General features: G+C 37.8%; 1 protein-coding gene across 1 annotated transcript in view; it reads left to right on the top strand.

Annotated features, from left to right (window-relative positions):
- The window catches only part of LOC129440319 (uncharacterized), a 193782-nt gene that overhangs the window by 161623 nt on the left and 19471 nt on the right, over positions 1-12688 (top strand). The window lies entirely within an intron of this gene.

Raw genomic sequence — 12688 nt, 5'->3', positions numbered from 1 at the left:
GTTTGTGATTATAATGTTAGTATTAGAGGAGTCCACTCCGTAACTAATACAATTCTATCAGTTCAGTTGGTGCCTTGTAGGTTGAAGTAGTTCAGGATGAGACTAAAATTTGATGGCTTATTGATTTAGAAAAGACTCTTTTAAGAACTGTTGAGTTGGCGGTCATTGTTTTTAAATTTCATGTTACTCTCATGTCTTGATGATTTTTTGCTCTGATGAGACCCGTCTAAATTATAATTAAAATTTTTTTTGTGATAATCAAAACCAAACAGTGGAAAAAGTTGATAGTTTCCAGATATCAACATTGTTCCCTGCTAAGATATAAAAACTAGAAAAGTGTGTGTATGTGGTCCCCGCAAAGATTTTAAAACTAGAAAAGTGTGTAAGCGGACCCCACAAGCTGTAAATGTTAGAACCAGGACCCCACAAAATGTTAAAAAACGCATGTGGGAAAATTTTGTTAGAATTTTGTTACTTTGAAGTTATATTTGTTTTTAAGAATTTTTTATTATCTTGCTTGATTTTTTATAAGGCCATAGAACCACTGGAAAGGGTGGACCCCACAATTTGTCAAAAAACGGAGGGCCCCATTATGGTAGAAATACAAGTATGTGTGTGTGTGTGTGTGTGTGTGTGTGTGTGTGTGAGTGCGTGTGTGTGTGTGTGTGTGTGTGTGTGTGTGTGTACCTGGTAATTATCACGTTGTGGGGACCAATTGTCCCCACAAAGATAGGAATACCAGTATTTTTGTGACCTTGTGGGGACATTTTGATGTCCCCATGAGGAAACAAGCTTATAAATCAAACAAAATGATGATTCTTGAAAATGTGAAGTATCAGACAGTTTTCTGTGATGGTTGGGGTTAGGGAATGGGGTAGGTTAGGGGAATAGAATATACAGTTTGTACAGTATAAAATGCATTACGTCTATGGAATGTCCCCACAAAACATGGAAACCAGAATGTGTGTGTGTGTGTGTGTGTGTGTGTGTGTTAAATACACGAACACACATTATTATTATTTTTTTGGGAGGGGGCACTTGAAATTTGGTCACCCTGGGGCACTTCACTGTGTTAATCCGGGCCTGCTCTCACTACCATAAATCAATATGTTCTGTCTAATCCACCCCAAACCCTTATGATTGTTCTTGCAACCTGTGTATCATTAAGGGGACCTTTAACCTTATAGAAAAGAGTTTTCTTGACTTAAGGGTTTTTATGCAACCGGCCCCTGGTTCTCAACTCCAGTCCTGGAGGCCCACTGTTCTGCACATTTTGTATGTCTTTCTTATCTGACAGTCTTATTTTAGTTCATAGAGATCTATTAATGAGCTGATGATTTGAATAAAGTGTGTTAAGTAAGAGAAAAAGACAAAATGTGCAGATCACTGGGCTTCTAGTACTGTAGTTGATAACCACTGGTTTAAGACGACTGTTTCAATCATCTTCAGATAAATAAGAGAAGAATAAGAGTACTTTGTGCACTCACATGTTTAAGTATGAAACTAGCACTTACTGTACTGTTTCACAAGACTTTCCTTTTCTTTGACTGTTCAGCTATATGTGTACTCCAGGAGTTTAACATTTATACTGCATCATGTTAAGTATTTTATCACATAAATGCATTTATCTCCCTGTATTGAAGGTGAAAGCTTCACTTGGAATGAACGTATGCAGTGCCGTAACTGCAGGGATAGCCATTGTTATATCGTCTATAGAATTAGTAGGACCATGGTGTTGTCCCTTACCAGAAACAATGGTATTTTTTATTTAAATGTAATATTTTGAATAATTTTAATAGCACATAATTTAATTGTTATCAAGTAATAGCACAAATGACTTAGAGTGAAGTTCACTTCCTTTGCACAAAATATATTTGATTTAAGTTTTTTATTTAATGCAGCATTCAGACATTTTTAAGTGTAACTTTAGGCAAAGTTTTCAGGGACACTTAATAGCTTGACTCTTAATATAAAGTTGTAAATAATGTCTCATTTAATATAATGTATAAAAACTCACTAAATATAGTGGATGGTGTATATTTTGTGGATCTGTATATCTGTGTATAAATGAGATGTTGAATCTTTAATAGTGGACCACTGGAGCAGTACTGGTGTTCTCCGTCCTCCAGTTAATCATCTCTGTCTGCATCTCGGCTTTTGCCTGCAAAACCACCTGCTGCAGAAACCATACAGTGGTCAGTGTTTCATTAAACCAGGTAAATTGTTTAGTAGTTGAGATGTAATACATGCAGAGTAGTTGAGATGTAGTTGAATGCAGAGAGACAGGAAGTTTGATCATAACAAACATTATTTTCAAATAACATAAACCTATCTGTTAAAGTTAAGCTTTTCAGAGAAAGAAATAGATAACGATTTAGATTATATAACACGTGTTCATGTTTTGTGTGTAATTTTTGTATTTTTCCACACAATTTACTTTCTCTATACCACTGTTTTCACTGTCCTAAAAACTGTCTGATGTCTTCCTTGTTCTATGAAATCCCTCCTTCAGAAATCCGTAACGAGTTCTGATTGTGTAGCTGATCCAGTGTGTTATGATTCGACAGCAGTTTAGCCTTGCTGGCATATTCCTGTGGGCAGAGGTTAGTCAAAAACTCAAAATATTGACATCATATATCCAGGAAGTCGAGGGCTGCAGTCCAAACCGGCCGTTCTCTGAAGTCCTTGAAAAGTGAATTCTGTTAAAGACAATATATTGCTTGACATTGCTGTATGAGCTTTATATTTTTTTAGGCTTAGAAAACTCAATTTCTGTCAAGAAGAAATGTTTTACTGATGGCTTTTATTTATGTTTTTAATAATGCAGAACATCTACATTTACGAGACTACTTCAACATTTGAGTCCTCAGTGGGAAAGAAGACCACCAAAATAAGCCCAGTCAATGTAACTCAACAAGCCGCCTATTAAACCTTTTAATTGCATTTAATTGTAGGTGTATTTGTAAGTTTATTTTTATAAGATTAAGCTATGATGAAATAAAGGCTTTTTAACTTTTTCTTCACAATTCAAGTGCCTTTCTTTATTTAGTAAATGTAACTCAGTTTGACTGTTTGGGATGGGGTGATGAACCAATACGTCAGTATAACTGTTTGATTATGTAAATGGATATATTCAAACCAATAAATGAACATTTAATATGAAGACTCGTTGTATGCTTCATTTTATTTAATACCAACGCAAAGTAACTAACAAAACATTTATTTTTAACATTTAACCAATCAAACAAAGTTAGGGATACTTCAGAAACACACACACAGGTGGAACTACAAACATTTCTGCGATAACTAATGGATATCAGAGGCTGTGCCTCCGGAGGCAGCATTCCAAGACATGAACGCATCAAGGCACGTCTGAATCCAATGTTAGGTTTACTTCCTGTCTGTTGAGATACCTTCATTTTTCTGTCCCACAATTCTATGTGTGTGCGCACAGCCGGAGCACAAATTCAATGTAAATAAAATTATATTTTCACTTTTTACACCTTCTAATTGCATTTCTAGCCAGACGTTAGTATTGTAGTTTTAACATATCGGATTAGTTATCACAAAGGGGCTCTCTGTTTATATTTTAAACAGAATTCCATTTGCTGCCTATAAAGTGTGTCCGAATGCGTTTCTCCGAGCTGCCTTCATGTCATTTGCCTCATAAGCTTTCAGACGCAGCCAGAAATGTAAGTAGAAAGTGTGAGTGGATGTACGTGGAAGTCTGTTTAAAAAAAGAAGTCCTTTCATAATAAATGTCTCTCGTCACAGATCTCTGAGGCTACACTTTAAATTACGGCCCGCAAATGGGGTTTATTTTTTTTACAGTAATTACAGAAAAGTTTTTTTTAAACATAGATAAACAAACTAAATCAGCTGCACTTTTGCTATTAAAAACATATCAGTAATACATAGGGCTGTTTGATTCCAGATTTTTTGGAATCTATTCCGATTCCTGTTTCTGGAATCGAAAGAATAATTTCCAAGAATTGATTCCTCACTGTTATTTTCAATTCTTTTTTATATACCAGCACGGTGTCTAACAGCGGTAAGCTCTCTAACGTTACACCGGGCGTGACAAAAAGTGACTGTTGCAAATAAATTTCCTTCCTATTAGACGTGTTGTGAGTGCTGTTTGGTTATAAATATAATGAGGCATTTACTTCAGGGATTTGTCATGTCGTGCTTCCTGCATCAGGTGTAGACAGTAGACACAGTGCAAAGACTAGGAATAATGTTCACCATATGCGGTAGATTCTATTTAAATACATACCTACACGCACATATACATACACTTATGTATGTGGATAGATTTTTATTTATTTGTGCTACATATAATATTTCATCCAGTATCATAAAACTATAGCTAAAATCCCTGTTAAATTTTAAAAGCATTTTGTTCAGGAACAGACTCATGCACACTTTACACATACAAACTTTTTAGTTCCTTACACATATAAACTTAAAAAATAGCACCAGACTACTGATGTTGACCTGGAGGCATTCTTCGCGTGAGTGTGATTTATTGTTGTTGTTGATTAAGTTATACTTCTTGTCTTAAACTACAACGAGCAATATCAAACTCCGCCCAGCAACCGATTTTAAATATTTCATTGGGTCAGTCATTGTGCTGTTTGCCTACACATGTCTAGATCCATTTATTATTCTGAACTTTATATATTTACAGTTGACTTGATTGGGTTGACAAATGAAATCAGCTACAGTCCCCGGTTTGTGTTTAAAAAAATCTTAAAGAGGAATCGATTCCCCTAATGGAATCGATTCCAACCTTCGGAATCGACTCTCAATTCCTAACGCCTCAGAATCGAGTTATACGACATTTATACCAAAGGCCTGCTGAATGCTTTATTCTGATTGGTTGAGAAATGTTCAGAGTGTTGATTATTTTTCTGTAAAATGCACATCTAACCTTAAAATGTCTTAAAATAACAACCAATGTCGGTGGTAAGCGTGGTAAGAAGAATAATCGACTTTGGACATTTGAAATATTTGAATGCATACCCGCAAAATAACACATTCCGTTTCATGACGCATTACCACCTTGGGTGTGCATAATGTTCAAATAATTAAACGGCCCGCTGCCCGTCATCAATTATTCCTTAAATATATTGAAATAAAAGTGATTTTTTATGTTATATAAAATCATAATAAAAAAATCTGTACATTTCTCCATATTACCCATACACTGTTGCTGGTACATAAGTCATACATATGTAGCAGAGCCAGGAAGGGCATTGGTTTAAGTCACGTGATGGGATGAGGATTATATAAAGGCAGGTTTTGGGGCTACCTGGGGATGCGTCAACTTTGGCACCGCCCTCTCGTGGGACCCAGCTCATGGTTTCTGTCTAGGACCATTTGGCTACTTGGTTGTGGGCTGTCTGCTACCTCAGCGTGGTTTGGCGTTCGTTTGTGATCTGTGAACAAGCCATTCAAGCGAGGACATTCTTGTTAGTGAGTCATTTCCGCAAACTTTCGGGAGATCTGGCCTATACGATTACTGTCTCGGAACAGAGAGGGTTTTGGCCCAAGTGTGTGACGGCGCTGCTGTTTTGCCTGGGGGGAAAACTTTACGAATGTTTTGCTCACCACAACTCGCCAGTTTGTTTGCCGATGGCGAGCTGTTTACTGCATTGCCAATGGCGATTTAATTGCCGTTTTGCCTACAGCAGGTTAGCTGCTGTGTACGACTCCTGGTCAGTATGTGTGTGTTTATCAAGAAAGACTTTAGGTGTCGTTCGTTTATGGACAAAGTTACCGTTACCCACCTCAGGGAAAACTCTTTGGGCCACCGTTATTTCGACTGGAGGTATTGGGTTTCACTTTATCTGCCGGTGTTTTTATCGGCCAGGGTAATGTTGTCTACGTGAATTATTCCGGATTATGTGTATGACACTGAGTCGCTCAATAAAGTTAATGGGTTTTACTTGTGTTTATGTATTTTTGTTTTTGATTTATTTCTTTGTTTTTGATTTATTCCTTCAACTACGGGGGGGCCTCACTGTCATATGACCAGCATTAGGTCATTTTGCTCCCAGAAAATCACCAGTTGTATGTGCCTCATGTTGGGTTTAACTACTATCTGAACCGTATCCCTCGTATAGCTATCGTTTATTCCAATTGTGCATAGATATGTACACTAGATGTCGCCTTGGCTACGGCAGTTCATTGGATGGAATGGGTCAACTAGAGCGCCATCTTGAAACAGGGGAACCCCGCATCAGCGTCATTGTAGGCAATGGTGTAACAGAAATAAAATCACCATAAATCGTGATGAACGCGATTTTCTTGGTTTTCTTTTGGTTCGTTTCAACAGTCAGACATGTATTTAGCATTTAGTCCAGGAAAAAATAAAAGTTTTGATTTTATGAAAATGTACTTTTTCTAACTGTAATTCATAGTGCTAGTAGCCCTAACATCCATACGCACATATGCACTTAAAAAGCCTTCTTGTTAAGAGATTGTTCTTCAATTTATTTTTGTTTTTTCAAATAATATATTTATATAATAGTATAGTTTGTTCATCTTTTTCTCATAAGGGGAACGAAGTATTATAATATTTCGTAATTACTTATTACATTTATTATTATTTAAAATTGTGAATTAGTAAAACATGTGGATGTCGTGGAAACAAGTTGTTAATTTGAATTATATCCGGAGCTCCGTATCAGTTAAACTAGGTCTAATAGCCAACACACAACTGTACATAACTGCGATTTATCAGCTAATACTTTAATTAAATTAGGCTTACTAAATATTTTTTTATGTCAGAGCAGGATCTGAGCGGGAATTGGTTTATTTGCGAGGGTGAGCGGAAAGTTAATGGAGCGCTTGCTTGGGCAGTGAGTGACTGACCCCGGATTGCCACCGACTGCGGAACGGCTGCGGATCCGCGGCGGAGTCAATCAGTTTCCATTCAAGTCAATGTGTGTATTTCCACTGACTGCATTCCAAATCCGTCACAGCTCCGGCCTTCAGCAGCCCTCCGAAACAAATACGCAGAGCTTCTATTTTTGACGGATACCGAACAGCTCCGCAGGGCGGAGCCATGACTATATCGCATGATCATACCTGAATTCGCAAGGCCACGTGTTGTGATCTGGGCTGGTCCAGCAAAACGTCATAATTTAACGTCATAATGGGCGGAGACAGAACTAGATATTGTGCGATCATCACGTGAATTTGCGAGACCTCATGTGTCCTCGTCACTTCAGCACGCAGCCGCTCTGCAACAACTACGTGGGTATTGGCGGACGGCGGAGTTCGGAGCCGTAACGTAGTGGAGCCGATCTGCAGTCGCTTCGCAGTTCGTGGAAATTCGGGGTAAGTGGAGCGCTTGAACCAAGCGTGCCGCACAAGCCCTGAAAAGTGAAGCCAAAACGTCTCGATCGCCCACCTGTGACCGGTCCCAGTATAGGTCATAAAGCCCGCCTCCCCATGTTATTCAATGGGACTTGAGACCAACTAAAAAATTAATTACACTTCAATTATCTTTTTTCCAAAGCTGGTTTCTGTCGTTTACTGTAGTTTTTATCACGCTGATGTAAATTCAAATGTTTGTTTTTAAAATAGGTTTGTGTTTAGTTAGTTATTTAATGATATAAAAACGGTGGTGTCACGTCATGATTGACAGCTGTGAAATCGTGTGATATGCGCATTCTACGAGAGCGAGGGCGGGGTTTTGACTTCGCGCCTTCCCTTTCTGCTCACTACTGCGCATGACTGGTCCCGAAATCGCTATTGCGCAGACTCAAGACCCAAGATGTCAGCGCCATATCGGGACACTGGCGGCTTCACTTTTCACCAATGGAAGAGAGCGAACAGGCGTCGTCCATCTTTTTTACAGTCTATGGCTTGAACAGTAGAGCGGAATATTTAGTGGAGTATCACACCGCTCTGCTTCGCTCACATGCTCTGATAGAAACAAATGGCTTTTGTGGCCCAAACTTTAACTTCCTCCACAAATTTTCAATAACAGAGTTTAACTCCAACCCTAATCAAGCACACTTGAAAAATGTAATCAAAGTTTTCAGTATCACTTGCAAATGAAGGTGTGCTTGATTAGGGTTGGAGCTAAACTCTGCAGGACTGTGGCCCTCCAGGACCAGAATTGCCCATCCCTGCTCTAGAGTAGATTATTTCTGATAACAAGCAAAATTATCTCAATTCAAATCATTGCTAAAGCATATCAACTACTACACTGAGCTAATGTTACTGTGTAAAATGAATGTATCCTATATGTCAACAGATCCTTAAATTTTCCAAGCTGCCAAACCTCTCTTTGCACAGCGGTAAGTCATGCCCGCTGGGTCCGCTCATCTTTAGGAAACCAAAACATTTTCGTATTTTAGGATATTGATCGATTTTTTTTTTACCATTTTACTTTTATTCAGAAAGGACAGAATGACTGGAGACTTGTTTAGAACTGGAGATTTTAAAAAGCGTGCATGCACTTAGAGGACTTTGCAGTGAAAGACAGTCATATGTGTTAAATACCAGTGAAATGACTTAAGTGACATTTGTGAAATAAGGCATTTTTTACTGACTAATAACGTTTCATTGCCATGAAAGAAAATTACTGAACCTAAACAAAAGTCTAATTACAAAATGCATATTTTAAAAACACATGACACATTTTATTTCTTATTTTGAGTTAAGAAAATGAAGTGGTTTAGATTAATGAGGGTACAGAGACAAACTTGTCAGTTTATTTATCCATGTCCTTTATTGCCATAGTTGTTGCTGTTATATTTTAACTATAGAATTGCAAACACAATTTCTTTTTTCTATCTTTTTTCTTCCCTTTTGCTTCACTTCCCCTTCCCTTCTCCAGGTGTCATAATCCTATATCAGCAAAAAGCATGTGCTTACCTGTTTCTTTCATTAGGACAGAAATACCCCTTTTTCATCATTCCATCCAATTTGCCTCTTTTAATGGTGTGTAATGTATTTTAGCGCCATCTAGCGTTTCATTTTTGAAACGCAATGAGCAGCTACGGTAGCTGCCACAGGACAAACAGTGTGTATAGATAAAAACGGCTCATTCTAAGGTAATAAAAACCATACAGTTCATTATGTAAGGTCTTTATACACCACTGATAATGTAGTTTTGTATAGTAAATTGCATTTCTGTCAACAGATCCTTCTAAAAGTTCAGTTTGTCTCTGAAACATTTGTTTGCTATGTCACTGTTGCCTGATTCACAGATCTTTTTATGTCTCATCGGGAACAATGACAAGCATCCATTCAATGGCAGACATTTCACAGCTTTAAGTAAAAGGAAATTGAAGTTTGAAGATTGAATACTTAAATAAAATATATATATTTTTTAAGGATAGTGTGTCAAATGAGATCTGGCCAAATATGCATTCTCTGTATATATATAGAATAAAAAAGTCTGCCAGTGTAAACAATAAGTTTTTTCACCTAAATGGGCATGTTTTCTTAGATTTCTCTGTGTTTCTCAACCATTTTTTTTTATTATTGTCCTAGGACTCTTTTTCATGCCAACACTCCCCTTTTCCATTTTGTTATTCTTCACCACATAGCTACTGTAACTGTTTTTCAATATCCAAAAAGTAAAAACTGACATAACTGTCGAGAATGGGGTAACCCATAGGGGAGAGTGGGGCAGTGGCGGAGCCAGAGGGGTGTCCAGGGTGGCACTGGACACCCTTGGCATGTCACTGGCCACCCCGTGTGCCACCCCAAATTTAATGCGCTACTTTCACTTAATCGCTGTGTTTATTTTCGACGTGCGGCAGCGCAGCACATTGTTAAAAACAAACATTATGAATATTAACCCTCCCTGCGGTCGCGGCGCAAACTCTTTATTTTTCAATCACTGCGCAAAGAGACTTGAATTACTCTGCTGATTTTGGACATACAGATATGATTTATACATCATTTAAAACGTTCAAGTGTCATTTTTTGTGTGTCTATAAAACTAAATGTTGTGCTTTTCACAAAATTAAGAAAATATACATAATGGGCGTTCTGTTATCTCTCCATCAGTGACGTCTTTTAAAAACGCGTCAGAAAAATTACTGTAACGAATACTTTTCATATCATCAGAAGATAAATGTCATGTCTACATAATGCTTGGAATCTTTAAAATGATGTAAGTGAAGTCGTACATTTTGCTAATACTACATGATTTATTTTCACCGTATATGCTGGAAGTGTGGTAATTGTCTTGTGGACTGAATAAAGTCTAAGATTGCCAATTCTTTTTACAACAAAACCCAGCACCATGTTTTCATTCTTGACGTGATCTTTATAGGCTACTGTATGATTGTTAATTCGACTGGATTGCCACATTGAACTTGAAAGCGCGACGCGCATATCCGATAGTGCGCGTGCACAGCCAGAGCTTAAACGACTTCATATTCGCGTCTTTTTTGTTTAAACGGACAAATGGTCATACGTCAAAATAGCTGTCTTGGTGATTTTCATACTAAACATTTGGTTACTGTACGTCTTAAACGAATAAACATTTTATTGCATTCGGTCTTAGCCTTACCTGTTGAAGTCTCTCTGTCGTTAAAGTTAATTAAATATCCAAAGAAAAAAGAAAACTTTTGCATCTTCTGTATCTTCGTAAATAAAGATTAATCGAAACATCCTTTGTGTTGAGCACTGCTATTTGAAGTAAGTTTAAGGTTTATCATGGAGTTTAGATTTCTGGATCTTTTGCTTCATTAAAGGGATAGTTCACAAAATGAAAATGCTGTCATCATTTTTACATCCTTATGTTGTTCTAAACCTGTCCAAATTTCTTTTTTCTTATGAACACAAAAGAAGACATTTTGATAAATGATGGTATGCACACAGCTGTTAACCATTGACTTCCATAGTTGGAATAAAAACAACATGATGGAATTCAATGGATATACCATTAATTGTGTGCTTACCATCATTTATCAAAATATCTTCTTTTGTGTTTATTAAAATAAAATACAGGTTTAGAACAACATAAGGGTGAGTAAATGATGACAGAATTTTCATTTTTGGGTGAATCCCTACAGACAGTAAATCAGATGTAAGAAATACAGTAGAAAGATTTAAAATTCACCCTTATTATGTTTATCTAATGCGATAAAAAGATTAATTTATGCTTTCTTGATACATGGTTACATGTCATTTTCTTTTATGGACTATGGACCCCCTAAAGTAGTTTTGGCCACCCCCTGGCCACCCCATTAAAAAAATTCTAGTTCCGCCACTGGAGTGGGGTAAAGTGAGACATCGGGTAAAGTGAGACACCCCCTGTATCTAGGCAACGGAACACATTTGTGGTCCTATGACTATTATGTTTTTAAGCCCCTCAAATTTCCCCTTGGCCATGAAGAACAAGACCTCATGCTGCTGTGGTTAGCATGTTTTTTTCACAAAAATATATTTTTTGCTTGTAAAAGTAAATTTTCTTGCTGTCAACTTAATCAACTGTTGTGCCAAAGCAAATTGATTCAGGTAGAAAAACTTATATCACACATGTTTATGAACTACCAACATATAAAACCTTGTGTTGATGCTAGCTGAAGATTAGCCTGAATTTCCAAGAGAGAGAGTTTTTTTCCAAAATGTGGCGGTGGGGTAAAGTGAGACAAATGCTGTGGGGTAAAGTGAGACATGAGGCACAAGTTCAGTTTAGTCTAAAACATATTTTAATGTAATATTACATTACATATGTTTTATTTTTAATGTTATAAACATTGCAGAAAAAACATTATGCCTAGTCAATACACCAGGAAGACAGTCTGGGGAAAAACACCCCTTGAGGAGATGGAGAGTGCAGCTGCTTAGGTCAAGGAAGGAAAGAAGTCTCTAATGCTACGTACACACCAAACGCGAGGTATCATGGTACTGTGGGTTCACACCAGACACAAGTTCAACAATTTGCGCAAGTAGATTACATACAAAGTCAATGCAAAGACGCGATCAGACACGTCCTCGCATGTGGCGATGCGAATGACGTGATATGGGTGGCGCATTTGCCACGAAAGCACGCGCTATTCGCCGCAAACACGTCTTCGCCCAATTTGAAAATATTCAACTCGAGCGAAAAATTCGCATTACATAATGTTAAATCCTGCGAGTAATCTAGATCAAGTAACGCGACGCCCCGCATTTGGTGTGTACGTAGCATTACTCACTCTAGATTACTTATGGGATTTAACATTGTGTCATGCAAATTTTTCGCTCGAGATAAATATTTTCAACTTGGGCGAAGACATGTTTGAGGTGAATAGTGCGTGTTTTCGCGGCAAATGCTCCACTCATATGGTGTCATTCGCATCGCCCCTGGCGAGGATGCATCTGATCGTGCCTTTGCATTAACTTTGAATGTAATCTACTTGCACAAATCGTTGAACTCACGTCTGGTGTGAACCAACAGTAAAAGCAGCTGCAAGGGATAGAAATATTGATAGATGGTTCTGATTGTCTTTTGCGCTGACCCGCAGACACTAGCTGGCTCTAAGGGTCCTTTGTTCTGATCCCCAGACTGCGTTCTAATCTAACTGGTTCTATATGTCATTTGAATGTTAATTAAAAAAAATTGAATTGTCGGAGCCAATGGTGTATAGTGGGCAGCGCTCCGACATGTGGTGCTTTCACACTTTCTGGGACCCGAGTTCGATTCCCGGCTCGTGGTCATTTGCCG

This window comes from Misgurnus anguillicaudatus, chromosome 22 (assembly GCF_027580225.2).
Source record: "Misgurnus anguillicaudatus chromosome 22, ASM2758022v2, whole genome shotgun sequence".
NCBI lineage: Eukaryota > Metazoa > Chordata > Actinopteri > Cypriniformes > Cobitidae > Misgurnus > Misgurnus anguillicaudatus.
Note: the sequence above shows the minus strand (reverse complement) of the source record. Positions and strands in the feature narration are given on the sequence as shown.